We start from the raw sequence: 14,907 nt of genomic DNA, 5'->3' as shown, positions 1-14,907 counted from the left end.
ATTACAGAATATGGAAGATGGATGGAGGCAACAGCTTCTTCATCTTTCAAGGAAGTGTCTTCCCAACGGTCTCAGAGCTGGTTCGTCACTACCAGAGTAAGTAAAGCAAGGTCCTATACTATGGTCTACCCATTCCCTACAGGAACCGGGTGATCCCTGTATTAAAACCTATTGGGGGAAGAGAATGCAGAAGCTATAGAGTTAACTCTCTCTAGTTGATATCCCTGTGCTATCATACATGTAGGCCTAGATGTATTGATCAATATGTACCAGTAGTTTCACCTTAGGCTTTGAGGTTTTTTGAAAATTTCTAGAAAAAACTAATATTCAATTCAATTCAATTCAATTTTATTTCGCAATTAATATAAAAATCAAAATATACAAAGTAACAGTAAATTTTAACTATGTTTACAAAGGTTATATGCGGGGCTTTCCATGAAGGTTGCGAAAACCTGTGAAGTTGGATCGCCCAGATGTTAATTTGCAAGCAATATTTGCAAGCAATTGAAGGGATCCTGTAGTGAATTAGAATTGGGCTTATTCACTCGAAGCTTCAAAAACACTACACAGGTTAATGCTACATCTACTATCAAACTGGTGGAGTTGATGATCTCATCTGTTTGGATGGGGTTCATTGGGGGTGTAATGAATTATTGGAAAGTCTGGACCAGCCTGCAAAGTAATTAGTCCAGTCAGAGAAATTTTAACTTTTGTGAAAGGCTCGATGTACATGTACTTCAGGCTCATGGATTTTGGGGCATGAAACATTTGTGAATTCTTTACTACTAGCAGAATTTGTGAAAGGTTGAAAATGTCTGGTTTGCAGTACGTTACTTTAATTTTCTCTAGCTCTGCTCTCTCTCTGTTTCATTTTTTGTCTCTCAGTGAACAGTGATGGTCTATGCTGCAAATTGACTGAAGCTTGTCCGAAGGAGAATCCCAACACCATCGGTCTCGGTAAGGACAAATGGGAGACCCCTCGGAAGTCTCTTGGTCAGATGAACAGACGACTTGGAGAAGGAAAGTTTGGTGAGGTCTGGCAAGGTAGGTATTCAGGTTATTTTGTTACAATTATGCCTCAGTACGAAGTAGCCGGAGGCATTATGTTTTCGGGTTGTCTGTCCGTCCGTACATATACGTATGTAGGGATGTCCCGTTCTCGTGATCGATTCCTGCCAAACTTAGGTCATGTATGTATCTTGCAGAGCCGATGAATTGATTAGATTTTGGGGTCACGAGGTCAAAGGTCACAATGCTCATTATGTATGCAAAAATAGCTGGTGATCACGTTATCCAGAAACCGATTCATGGATTCCTGCCAAACTTAGGCCATGTATGTATCTTGCAGAGCAAATGAATTGATTAGATTTTGGGGTCACGAGGTCTAAGGTCAAAGGGCTCATCATCTATGCATAAATAGCTGGTGATCACATAAAACCGATGGACAGATTGCCATCAAACGCAGGACATGTATGTATCTTGCTGAGCCAATGAACTGATTAGTTTTTTTTTTGGGGGGGGGGGGGAGGGGTCATGAGGTCAAAGGTCATGGGTCCATATATGCAAAAATAGCTTGTGATCGCATTATTATTAGAACCGATGGACGAATTACCATCAAACTCAAGACACGTATGTATCTTGCAAAGCCAATAAAACTGATTAGATATGTTAGGGTCATGAGGTCAAAGATAAAAGGGTCATACATGTATATAAAAAATAGCTTGTAATCACGATATTCTGAAAACCTGTTATGGATTACAATTATACCTGAATTTGAAAAATTGCTTCTGTTTTGGTTTGTGAAATCGCTCTATGGCGGAGGCATCATTTTCGACTGCGCAGTCGAAGTTCCATCTAGTTGGTTATAGCTTAAGTATGTATTTTGGTTATTAAAGATATATTCTCGCAACAATTGGTTATAGCTTATTGCTATAATCTGGTCTAAAATCCTTGAACAGTTGTTCCACATACGGACCATGAGTTTCTTTAAAAAGCACAACATCCTCTCTGATACTCAATTTGGCTTCCGAGAAAAGAGTAGCACTATCCATGCAATACTTTCTTTAGTTCAAACAGTTGCCAAAGCTATTGATCAGTCTTCTAATACGGTTGGTTTGTTCATAGATTTTTCTAAAGCATTTGATACCATTGATCATGATGTCCTTCTTTACAAAGTTTCTCACTACGGAATTAGGGGTAAACCGTTGACGTGGAATTATCTTAAAGGGCGCTCCCAGTTTGTTTCTCTGAAAGTAAACCTGTCCTTTGCGGAGTTCCGCAAGGCAGTATTCTTGGCCCACTTTTTTATTATTTATATAAACAACATTAGATGAGAAGTCATCTTGTCTGCTTCAATTTATACTTTTTGCTAACGACTCAAATATTTTTTTGTCACATCGCGATCCAGAGCAATTGACGCAAATATTAAATAACAAACTTAAAAGTGTGGCAAATTGGATAAAAGCAAACAAACTGTCACTTAACTTAGACAAAACTAGTTACATGCTATTTAGTAATAAGGTTGCAACTTTGCCTAATTGTATAATTATTGATAGTACTGTCATTCGAAGTGCCCGATCAACTAAATTTGGGGGCTAGTCATTGATGAAAAACTATCTTGAAAAGCGCACACTGACAATATCTGCAAAATCATTGCTCGCAACACTGGTATCCTTGGCAAATTAAGACCTACCCCATTATATTACGTTATCCTTGTATTCTACGCTTATTCTTCCTTACCGGTACTTGAATTACGGACTTATTGCCTGGGGCAGTGCAGCAACTTCCCAAATTAATAGACTCTTTATATTACAAAAAAGAGCGATTTGTATTATTAATAATGGAGATTTCCGGGCACAAAAGAATAATCTTTTTCTGAATAATAACATTTTGAAAATTAAAGACTTGTATATTTTTCAGCTAAACAATTACCTTTGCCTTTTAAAGATTTGTTCGTAAGTGATGATTCGATTCATAGTTACCTCACTCGCCAGGTGAGCTCTTTTCATCTACCATTAAATAGAACATCTTTTGCACAAAAGACATTTGTTTTTACAGTTCCAAACCGTGGAATTCTCTTTCAAATGATATTATACAGTGTAATTTGATTCAAATTTTCAAAAGGAGACTTAAAAGCTTTCTTCTGAATAGTTACTAGGCTATTGCATTCCCCAATCAAATATAATTTGTAGTGTGACTTTATGCAACTTTGATTGTTTCTTTTTATAAACATGTATGTATATATCAATGTTTAGCGTTTAAAAGTGATTTTTGTATTACTGAATCTGTTATTGTTTTAGTTTTTTTCTCATAAAATAATAATTCATAATATTACTTTTACAGGGGGGGGGGGGGGGGGCTTACACCCTACAAGCTCTGCTTTTAGTCGGCCCTCCTTCCCTTTCAATTTCGTGTTTATTTTTTTAATGTATTTTATTGTGCAAATTGATCTATAAGTATATAAATATGTGAATATGTTAAAAATGTACCATCATTGTAAATATGAACGATTGAAAGAGGAAAAATAAATGAATTGAATTGAATTGAATTGAAAAGCTTAGTAGGTATGTATTTTAGTTGTAAAAGATTTATTCCTGCGACAATTGGTTATAGCTTAGTAGGTATGTATTTTGGTTGTTAACATTTATTCCTGCAACAATTGGTTATAATAATAATAACTAGACATGTAATACTTGTTTGAAACAAGTATAGGTGGGCTGGTCAACTAAAATTTGAGACAAAATAGAGCAAAAATAAGCGAGATACTGCTTACAAATTCTTAAAAAACAATATCATGTAGATTCATGACATGAACGAAATTCACCTTCTATAGGCATAACACACAAATTATGAAATTTCTGACATGAGGCCTTTAATAGAAATTTTCACTATGATGACATCATCAAAATGAAAAATGGTGACATATGAGCTTGAAGAGAATTATCTTAGCTACAACATATCAACATTTTGAAGAAAATCGATCAATATTTACAGAGATACAATCAATTTTCCATAAATATGCTGACTTCATAATATGCAAATTCGTATTTTTAGATCGAAAGCCATTATGATGATGTCAGAATATTTTTAATAGCCAAATGAGACATTAAGTCTTATTTCCGACTCATTCTCTATCAAAATATGAAACAAAATTGGGGGTCCAGTTCCATCCCAAAGAGCTATAATAGATTTCGTATTGGCATGTTTTTGCCCATATATGCTATGTATTACAAGAGCTCGCGCGCACGGACGCTCATCTTGTTCTCAATGGTCATAAAGAGATAAACATGGTATCATATTGTTCAAAAAAATATGGGAAATATCATGAAAGAAAAAAAATGGCGATTCTATGTTGTGTAATAATGGTGTTACGCGCGAAAACGCCCGCGCATGCGTGTGTGCGTGATTTTTTATGAAATGCTTAAAATGGCCTAAAACGTATGCAAAATAGTGGCTACTTGTATAGCGCACAGGTCCGCCTTTCAGTGCTCATGGTGCTTAGAGAAAAATACCTGTAACAAACATAAGAAAGAAAAAACAAAAAACAAATTTTGAAATTCTCCTAGACAATTTAAGGAAAAACACAAATAAGTTTTCAGTTGTGATTTGAATGTTTCTGTTGACGACAGTTGACATATTTGCAGAGGGAGATCATTCCAGAGTGTTGGACCCATGAGTGAGAAAGCCAGATTGCAATAGCGTGTCTGATGACGATCGAAAACGTGTGGGATTTTATTTGGAAACAGAGTTGCTCAGGTAGGTAGGGGAAACAAGAGAGTAAACTGAATGATGTACTTGTAACAGAATTTTAAATATATCTACTGGGTGTCATTATCGATGAAAATCTAAACTGGAATGAACATATACGTCATATCACTACCGGTATATACTTCTATTTCTAGGAATATTGGTTTATTATATAAACTGAAGAAATTAATCCCATGTTATACACTTGTTATGCTTTATAATTCATTGATATTACCGTATATAACATATTGCAAAAGAAAGCCCTTCGTATGTACTGGTTCACCATATTTGTCTCACACAAGTCCAATATTTTACAAACTGAAAACCCTAACAGTATTCGACATAAATTCGCTACAAAGTTTACTGATCATGTTTAAGTATTTAAATGATATGCTCCCTCTTTCATTTCAAAACTTTTACACTATGAATAAAGCTACTCATTCTTACCCTACCCGTAATTCCTCAAATTTTCATAGAGTAAACCCAAAATTCTGGGACATTTTGCTTTGTTCGAACTTTCATTATGGTCTTCATCTAAATTATAAGTGACTTTTTGACATGAAAATATCTTAAAACAACTTACCGTAAATTTCCGTGTACAAGGCGCACCTGTTTATAAGGAAAAAAAAAAATTAAAAATTAAAAATATATATAAATAAATAAATTAAATATTTTTTTTTGTGTTTTGTTGCCGAAAACCCACGCGGGGAAGGACCTTCATTTAACATCGAGGTGCAGTTAAAGGCGCTGATTTGTGCTCGTAAACTTGTCACAAATAATAGTAACAATGTCGTTTTTAGAAGACTGTAAGATCATTAATTTAAATTAAAAACAATAGAGTACCTAGGTCCTAGGATAGAACCTTGTGGTACACCATTTGTTAAATAAAAAAGATTTAGGAATTATTATTCATATTGAGATCTATTAGAAAGATTACTTTCAAACCAAGATGACAGACAAATTTTAGTGTTGTTGTAGTTTGCGAGTGGTGAGTCAACACACTGATTACTGAGCTGGGAGACATTGCCAGGCATAGCGCCATAAATCGGGGGAAAAAAAAAATTCTGTACCCGTGTATAAGGCGCACCCCGACTTTCAATTTTATCCGGCGGCAAAAAAGTGCGCCTTATACACAGAGATTTACGGGGTAAGTAAAATATATATTTCCTACTTCTTATTTCCTTTCAGGCAGAGCCCCAGTAAGAGTTTGTTTGATGATGAAGAGTACAGCTGTCATCTCTCACGCAGAGCTGCAAGGCTCGATCTCTCCAAGTTTTAACGAGAGAAACAAAAGTGGGGTCCTGATACCCCACCTGATTTACATTGGTGCCTGTGTCATAGTGATGGGGTATAGTGGTTCTGTCAAAGTTTTAATGAGAGAAATGAAAGTGGGGTCGTGATACCCCACCTGATTTACATTAGTTCCTGTGTTATAGTGGTGTGGTAAAGTTTTAACGAGAGCTTTTCGTAATGATATATAAATATATTTGCTTATTTATGATTCTTTGTCAGAAAAATACTTATTGTACTTTACATTATTATTGTTATCGAAAATTGTATGTTTACATGAATGCAGAAGAAAATAAAATATAATCAAAACCAAATCAAATCAAAACACAGAATTGGTGAATTTTTAAGTCGTTGAAGTTTTGTGACATCATTTTTGGAAGATTACAGAACAACAAATTTGCAAAATCTAAACAAAAAGCAAATAAACCATGAATCAAGATCTCAGCCCCAGGTTCAGAAAAACACTTTCTTATGAAACCTAGATTGCGTAATTCATACCTTACACTCTGTTGAACATGTGTATGACTACAAAAGGACATTTCTTGATCAAATATTACACCCAAATTACGAGCTGTTTTTGATGGAGTGATACATGTGCTACCAATATGGAGATGACATGATTGATAGTCAACCTTTCATAACATGTGCTTTGAACCTAATAATAAAAACTCAGATTTATCATCATTCAGCTTAAGGCCATTAGATATTAGCCAGGATTTTAGTTCTTCTAGACATGTTTCAAGTTTTGAAACAGCTGACGACAGTGAAGACATTGTAGGTTTAAAAGAAAGATAAATTTGGATGTCATCTGCGTATTAATCAATGGTGGCTAATACAATGTTTGTGAAATATCTTGCTGATTGGTTGCATATAAAGAGAAAAGAGCAGTGGTCCTCCTACCGAACCCTGGGGTACACCATACTTCATAGTAGTTTTACCAGAGGTAGAATTACCAATTTTAACACACTGAGATCGTTCAGATGATACGATATGATTTCAGCCTTCAAGTCAGGATAGAGTAATCTACTGTATCGAAAGCTGAGCTCATATCTAGCTTAGGTACTGTATGTATTTTGGTTGTTAAACATTTATTCCTGCAAGAATTGATAATTAAACATTTATTCCTGCTACATTTGGTTTCCTAAACATTTGCTCCAGTGACAGTTCCCAGATTTTTAAATCTTCATCACTGCATCATATATTCATAACCCTAACCTTAGTCCATTAACAATCATCATCCTGTTACCAATTGTTTGAACCCTTTGGCCCTTTTTGTCCCTCTCTTGCAACTTAGGAGTATGGAATGGTAACACACCTGTCGCTGTCAAGACTCTGAAGGAAAGGACCATGTCACCTGCAGCCTTCCTGGCTGAGGCCAATGTCATGAAGAAACTCAGACATGAAGGCATTGTACAGCTCTATGCAGTGTGCTCAGACAAAGTAAGTGATTTCCAAAAGACATTTGAGACAACAATCCATTAAAAAATTATTACTACTTTACATAACCATACGGCTCTCATAGATGACCATAATTACCCCCTTATAGAAGGTTGCCAACCACTTCCAAAATTACCACCTCCTCTCCAAGAGAATTACCCCCCCCCCCCTGTCCTAGGTTATTATTTCCTATCCCAGATGACCACAATCCTCTTCCTTTTGGACAATAATCCATCAGAGATGATTATAGGCATTTCTTGTAGTCCTTCTCTTTTAGCACCACTCCCAGTTCCTTCACTCCTTTCTCTTCCAACAATTTCTGCAGACTGTCCACCCAAACTATCCCCCTTCTCCCCTACTCCTTCTTCCCACAATTTTCCCTGTCAAAGTAAGATTCTCTAGGCCTTCTTTACATGTAATGTGACCCATGAACTTCAACTGCCTAATCACATCTCGCGTATCATTTTGCTTTGCACTTCAGCTCGTCTAGAAATTATTCATTACTAACTTTGTCATAATGTGTACTATTGCATTTTGTTTTGCAGGAGCCCATCTACATTGTGACCGAGTTGATGTCAAATGGAGACTTACGAACCTATCTCAAGAGTGACAAATGCAAGAACACCAAGATGACAACACTCATTGATATGGGTGCACATGTGAGTTACAAGAATCTATAGCAGATCTTCTTAAAGACATACTGTCAACAGTTCCCAAATGAATTGTATCTCAAGTTAATTCACAATACCCTGTACCACTAACTTCTAATGACACTAGCGCAATTCAATGACCTACCAGAAAGCTACTGGAGCTGGTGTCTTTTCTTAACAAATTAGGAAATGGTTATCTCGTTAAAGTCCGTACAGTGCCATTAAATTTACAAATAAATGCTCCAAATACAACATTTTGTATTCAGACAGTCCATAATATCAATTTATGAACCTTAATATGAATTTCAAGAAGAAAGCAATTTCTTAAGCTGAAAACATTATACACCATATAAAGGCTGAAGGATGGATAAGTAAGTGATAATAAATAGCATTTAAATTTATAATTGAAAATTGTTTAATTAGAATTGATATAAATGGCCTAAAACCTGTCGTAAAAGTTTCTATACCTTTGCCAAAGAACCTGAAACTTGCAACTATTTAGTTGGTGTAGAAAGATATTACTCTCTTGTCTTTCCTCATTCGTAGATTGCAAGCGGTATGGACTATCTAGGATCGAAGAACGTTGTTCATCGTGACCTGGCTGCTAGGAATGTGTTGGTTGGCAAGGGTAACGTGGTCAAGATCGCTGACTTTGGTCGGGCTCAGCTGATGGAAAAAGATGTATACGTCGGGGAGGAAGGTAAGTAACAAGAGGGATTATGATAACATCTGAAACCCTAAATAAATAGTTATGTGAAAAAGTGTAGGATCTGAAGGTTGAAGGCATAAGAGGGAAAGGAAGACTGAAGAGAGTGTCATAGCGCGAAACTCAGTAACCCCTTGTATTGTATTAAAGAGGGAAAATACTGATAATGACAGAGAGTCTTCATCTTCAGACACATCATAAGTAGGTGGTCTTATTGTACTTTTTATGCCTCCATTACGAAGTATCCGGAGGCATTATGTTTTCGGGTTGTCCGTCCGTACGTCCCGTTCTCGTGATCGCGTTATCTCAAGAACCGGCTGATGGATTCCTGCCAAACTTTGGTCATGTATGTAACTTGCGGAGCCAATGAATTGAGTAGATTTTAGGGTCACGAGGTCAAAGGTCAAAGGTCACATGGCTCATTATGTATGCAAAAATAGCTCGTGATCACGTTATCTCAAGAATTGATTGATGGATTCCTGCCCTACTCAGGTCATGTGTGTATCTTGCAGAGCCAATGGATTGATTAGATTTTGGGGTCACGAGGTCAAAGGTCAAAGGTCACATGGCTCATTATGTATGCAAAAATAGCTCGTGATCACGTTATCTCAAGAATTAATTGATGGATTCCTGCCCTACTTAGGTCATGTGTGTATCTTGCAGAGCCAATGAATTGATTAGATTTGGGGGTCACGAGGTCAAAGGTCAAAGGTCACAGTGCTCATTATGTATGCAAAAATAGCTTGTGATCACATTAGGACAGATAGACAGATTACCATGAAACTCAGGACATGTATGTATCTTGTTGAGGCAATGAACCAAATAGATTTTGGGGTCATGAGGTCAAAGGTCAAAGGTCCCAGTGCTCATTATGTATGCAAAAATAGCTTGTGATCACATTATCATTAAAGGTAAAGACCAGTATTGGAAACGCCCCAATTTCAAAAAATGAAATGGAAGCTCTCATTACCAATCATGTGAAAGAATTATGTTTTGACTAATACATGATGATAAAAAATTTGCCGGGAAACCGCCTACTAATTCATATATTTGGTAAATTTGTTTCTCTCATGGTCTGTGAGAGATATAGGGTAGTCCCATATACATCTTTCTGTGTATAGTGCTTGTAATTTTACGAAGAATGGATCAAATTTCTTATCATTTTGATGATTCCAGAACCTTGCAGATGCTAGATGCTAGATGATCAACCTTTTATGATCGATTCCACAACGTTTCTTTCACAATGCAATCGCATGACCATAACTGGTCTTTAACTTTAAAACCGATGGATGCGCGGATTACCATCAAACTTAAGATATGTATGTTTCTTGCAGAGCCAATGAACTGAGTAGATGTTGGGGTCATGAGGTCAAAGAACAAAGGGTCATACATGTATATGAGAAATAGCTTGTAATCACAATATTCTGAGAACCTGTCAATGGATTACAATCGAGCTGGAATTTGTAAAATTGCTTCTGTTTTCGCTTGTAAAATATTGCTCTATGACAGAGGCATCATTTTCGACTGCACGCAGTTGAAGTTCCATCTAGTTACTGATCGATGTACCAGTTTCCATATGAAATACTTCTTAAGGGAAACATACCACTACTAATAATAGTGGGTTCTTGTGTAGTGCTCATGTCTGTCAGACTTGATTCTCCTGGAGCACATGGCCTGTATAGACTAGTGGTCTTTTCTGTACAGCTACATGTAAAGCAGTTTTTACTTTACATACAAGAGGTATAGCGACACCTCTTGGAAGAACTATTCGACGATTAAAACCAGACACAGACGATCTACAATATGTGTTGAAAATGTCATCTTTATTGTCCCACCTGATTTCTTCCTAGGTGCCAAGTTACCATTGAAGTGGACTGCTCCGGAGGCTGTCCTTCACGGAAGGTTCACCATCAAATCAGACGTCTGGTCGTTTGGAATCCTGATGACAGAGATGGTTACCTTTGGTGGTTACCCATATAAAAGTGAGTCATCACATAGGTTATTATTAACCGTATCAGACATCCGATCAGGGCAATTTTTAATTTGTTTTGCCCTCAAGGTTTAATGGATAAGCCAACAATAGTACAGGCGGAAACAACCGCTCAGAAAAGTCAATGGAATTGTGTGTGTAATTTGCCGGTCAATAATATTGTACAGTAAACCAATGAACAAATATTATTGCCCGATCTGAAAAGTCAATGAGATTTTGTGTGTACCGGTAATTTGCCAGTCAATAATATTATACAGTAAACTAATGAACAAATATTATTGCCCAATCTGAAAAGTCAATGGCAAAATGCGTGTTAAACTAGTAGGCAATAATGTAAAGCCTTTGTAAATTTCATCGCGCATCTACTACGCGTATGAGAACCTGCGCACTTTGCCACACTCTAGTGTGACGTAATAATTACACCCAAGGCACACTGTTTGCAGTGTATCAACAATTTTGTCAAGCACAGCTGGATGTACAGCGCTGGTTTGACAATGTTTTTGCAACTTTTTATGCTAGGAATCAGTGTGCAGTGTAGCTAGGCTACTGTAGTTTACAGAATTTAATAGTATAGATACTGAAATTTCTTGTTTACTCTAGATGTCTGATGTGGTTGATTATAGTAATATTGACTGCCTAATTCAGGGCAATACGACTTGTCATATATCGCCCTCACCTTCGGTTCAGGCAATATATTGTATTGCCCTGAAGGCAGTCAATATTACTTACGTGTAATAGAATTGATATTTTGTCAAATCAAAATTTTCTTGCTTAAGAAACTTGATTTTTCCAGTGTCATCCAGATTTTTGAAAATTTCATGCTGCAAATCGATGTATCATAACAGGAAATTTCAGCGGCAAAAATCGCTGTCGTTAATAATTTGCAAAAGTTAACGTTTTGCAGTGGTGTCATTTTACAAATGGAGATAATATTGACTTTGAGATGATAATAATGACGATGATAATGTTACTGAAAGCTATACTTATAACCTCATTCAATTAATCAACATATTCATGCTGTATTAAACATTTACAAGCAGCAAAACTGAAGACTTCTATGTAGAGAGCTATGCAAAAAGTTATACCCTATACTGACAGAAACAGTAAAAAGCATGTGAATATCAGAGAAGTCTATAGCATATATTTGATTACTTGTTGATTTTTTTCTTTTGCAGAAATGAGGACTCGGGAGGTAACGAAAAAGGTAGCTAACGGATATCGTATGCCTAAGATGGATCACTGTACAGACTCTCTCTATATGATCATGTTGAAATGCTGGCACAAAGATCCCCAGCAGAGGCCCACCTTCAAGTACCTTCACGACTACTTCGTCTCGACCAAACCCAACTACAAGGAGGCCGATTAGCTGGCAGAGATTGTCTCTTGAATTAATGGACAGTGTCTTGAAAGATTGTCTCATGAATGGACAGTGTCTTGAAAGATTGTCTCTTGAATGGACAGTGTCTTGAAAATTGTCTCTTGAATGGACAGTGTCGTGAAAGATTTCTGTTGGAGAAAATGCTCCAATAGTTTGTCTCTTAATTTGACAATCTGTGGAAAGAATCATGAATACACGTACAGTTTCACTTTCTGGATGACTTCCAGAAAGTGTAGGAAACCTGACCCTCTGTGATGTACCTGTAGTCCCTTTTCCTTTGAATCAACATCCTGTTAACTGAAAGACAACATTCCTTCTTAATTAATGGATGATGTTTCCAAAGAGTGTCTTTTAAACGGACATTGTCTCCTAAGGATCAAGACCTCAATCTTGACATGATCCTATTGTCTCTCATATCCATTCTAAAAGATAAACTGGTTTGGAGAGAAAGACGTCTTAACTGCTAATAGCTGATGTAAGAAGGGGCGCTTAATGTTACAGTAAAATGATTGTAGTCTCTCTCTGACAAGACTGAGATTGATATGCTACAAATAGACCAATATGCCAAGAGATAAGAAATGAAGTTCATCTCACTTATATCCTTGTGAAAACACAAGAACCAGTTGTGCCATACAGCTATAGAAAAGTCTAATCAATCGCAAATTATAACAAATTCATATCTCTGTAGTGCAGATTATGATTGGTATCAAGTTATGTTCAATTTGAATCAATCACAACGATTTAAAACACAAGAACCGGTCGTGCCATACAGCTATAGAAAAGTCTAAGCAATCTATGTTTGGCAATAGGTCAAGGGTGCTAGTTAAGGTACGAGTTATTGATGTATTCCATCTATAGATTATGCAAGCATTGAGATATTTAACTTGCTTCCCTGTGGTAGTGTTTCCAATCATTGCTAAGTTATGTTCAATGATTGAATCCGATTCATATGTATAAGGCTTTACAGTAACCCATCCTTCTTATCAAGGGTTCAGTGACACAAAGACATAACTCAATATTTTGCCAAAATTAGTATTTGAATTCAAAATGTTCAGAAAAATGTGGGCTTTCCAAGAAACACAAAGACTTAACTCCACTCAACGCCCCATTGAAGTCAATGGCTAGTGAGACATAGAGGCTGTTCACACCGCAATGAGATAACGCGGTCTATCGTAGCACCCCCTTTTTTCTAGCGCGCGCTAGACCGCGCTCTCTCTCGTGGACCACCCCAAGAGGTGCTCCTGTGGCATGCCGTTTTGGCTCGCCGTGGCTCGCTGTTGGGCGGACCGAAACGACGTTGTACCTTCCACACCGCAGAGATAGCGCGGTCTAGCGCGCGCTATCTCTGCCGGTGTGAACAGCCTCATAGACTTAACTCCTTACGGCCCAAGTGCTCAGTGATACATAAGCCACTTTTTCTTAAAATGGCCAAAATGGAGTTACACCTTTCTGTCACTGACCCCTGGTTATCATGTATGTAGTAACATTGAAAACTTGTCATCAGCAGCTCACCTGTATGTGTGGGCCATTAGAGTTTTAACCGTCTGTTTGGAACCAAAAGGGCATTAACTGTTTTTAAAATCAAATGAGTTAGCGTCCTTCTTGCTCCTAATAGACAACATGTAATCAACGGTACTCCTTTTATACTTCGTTTGATGGAAGAAAGTTATTTTTATACTCGTCTGATCTGAATAATTTCATAACCGATGATTTATATACATTCCCTCTCTTTGTTTCCTCATCTTTTCAGATAGTACTATAGTCTAAAGACGATAAACAGTCACTGTATTATGGTACTTTTTAAACACAATCATGTGAGTAATTTTTTAGGACTTTGTAATGAACATTTTAAGGGCTCTGTACATGTAGCTACATGCTTTTTAAGTGTAGCTTATTTTGAATATCAGGCATATTGGTAGTTGATGAAGAGTAAAAACGTATATGTTTGCGATGAAATGTTCATGTTGAAAATATCTACAGCTCTTTCATGTCTTTTGGATGAGAGAAAACGAATCACAGAATTTACCTCGATTTTCAATGACTTTTGGTACATTTGCATTTACTCGTTTGGATGTTATAGAGTAATATGCCTGTAATATGTATTGCTAGGTTGGGCAGATCTCTGACAAGATTATTAGGATGTGGAGGTTGTTCTGTAAAAACAAAAAAAGAGATTGGGTGTACTTGCTCCTCCTGTGCACTTTGAGTTTGAGTTGTCACTTGTTTTATAAAGCCTCGTTCATACATGATATTTTAAACCGTTTAAAAAAAGGGCTGCAGCGACATAGAATGACATGAGAACAGTGCCTTTTATATTTCTGTATTTTATACCGCACAGATATATAACTTTGCTTAGGGATCTGTTGCCTGCAGGTGATTTTTCAGCATCACTTTCCCTCTCATTTTCATGTCAAATGTTTCATCTTGCTACTGCTTTTTACTTTTGAGATGGTTTGTCCCATCATGTATGAACGAGGTGCTTTGACATTTTCAAGTCTACGCAGTGCTTAAACTTTATGATTAGCTGAGTTTATTGCAAGGAAGGAGCACTTACAGTCAATTTTCTTTTGAATAAAAGTTAGATTGATGAGCAGGAACAAATGATTATAGGCATACATTTATTTTGTATATTTTTGTATTATATCAGGTAGAAATTTTGACTCAGATTCTCATGCATGTCTATTTGTTCGACTTCATTTATTTAAGCTTC

The 14,907-nt window shown here is 36.7% G+C and overlaps 1 protein-coding gene across 1 annotated transcript in view; it reads left to right on the top strand.

The window, feature by feature from the left end:
- The window catches only part of SFK1 (src-family protein tyrosine kinase), a gene marked incomplete at both ends in the record, with an annotated part of 58,943 nt that extends 44,326 nt beyond the window's left edge, over positions 1-14,617 (top strand). Inside the window, 3 exon segments of the mRNA NM_214618.1 lie at positions 2,870-2,893; positions 13,149-13,177; positions 13,664-14,617.
- Between the last annotated feature and the right edge of the window lie 290 nt (positions 14,618-14,907).

Source organism: Strongylocentrotus purpuratus, unplaced genomic scaffold, assembly GCF_000002235.5.
Source record: "Strongylocentrotus purpuratus isolate Spur 01 unplaced genomic scaffold, Spur_5.0 spur5_scaffold_13, whole genome shotgun sequence".
Lineage (NCBI taxonomy): Eukaryota > Metazoa > Echinodermata > Echinoidea > Camarodonta > Strongylocentrotidae > Strongylocentrotus > Strongylocentrotus purpuratus.
The sequence above is the reverse complement of the archived record's forward strand: the minus strand, read 5'-3'. Positions and strand labels throughout refer to the sequence as shown.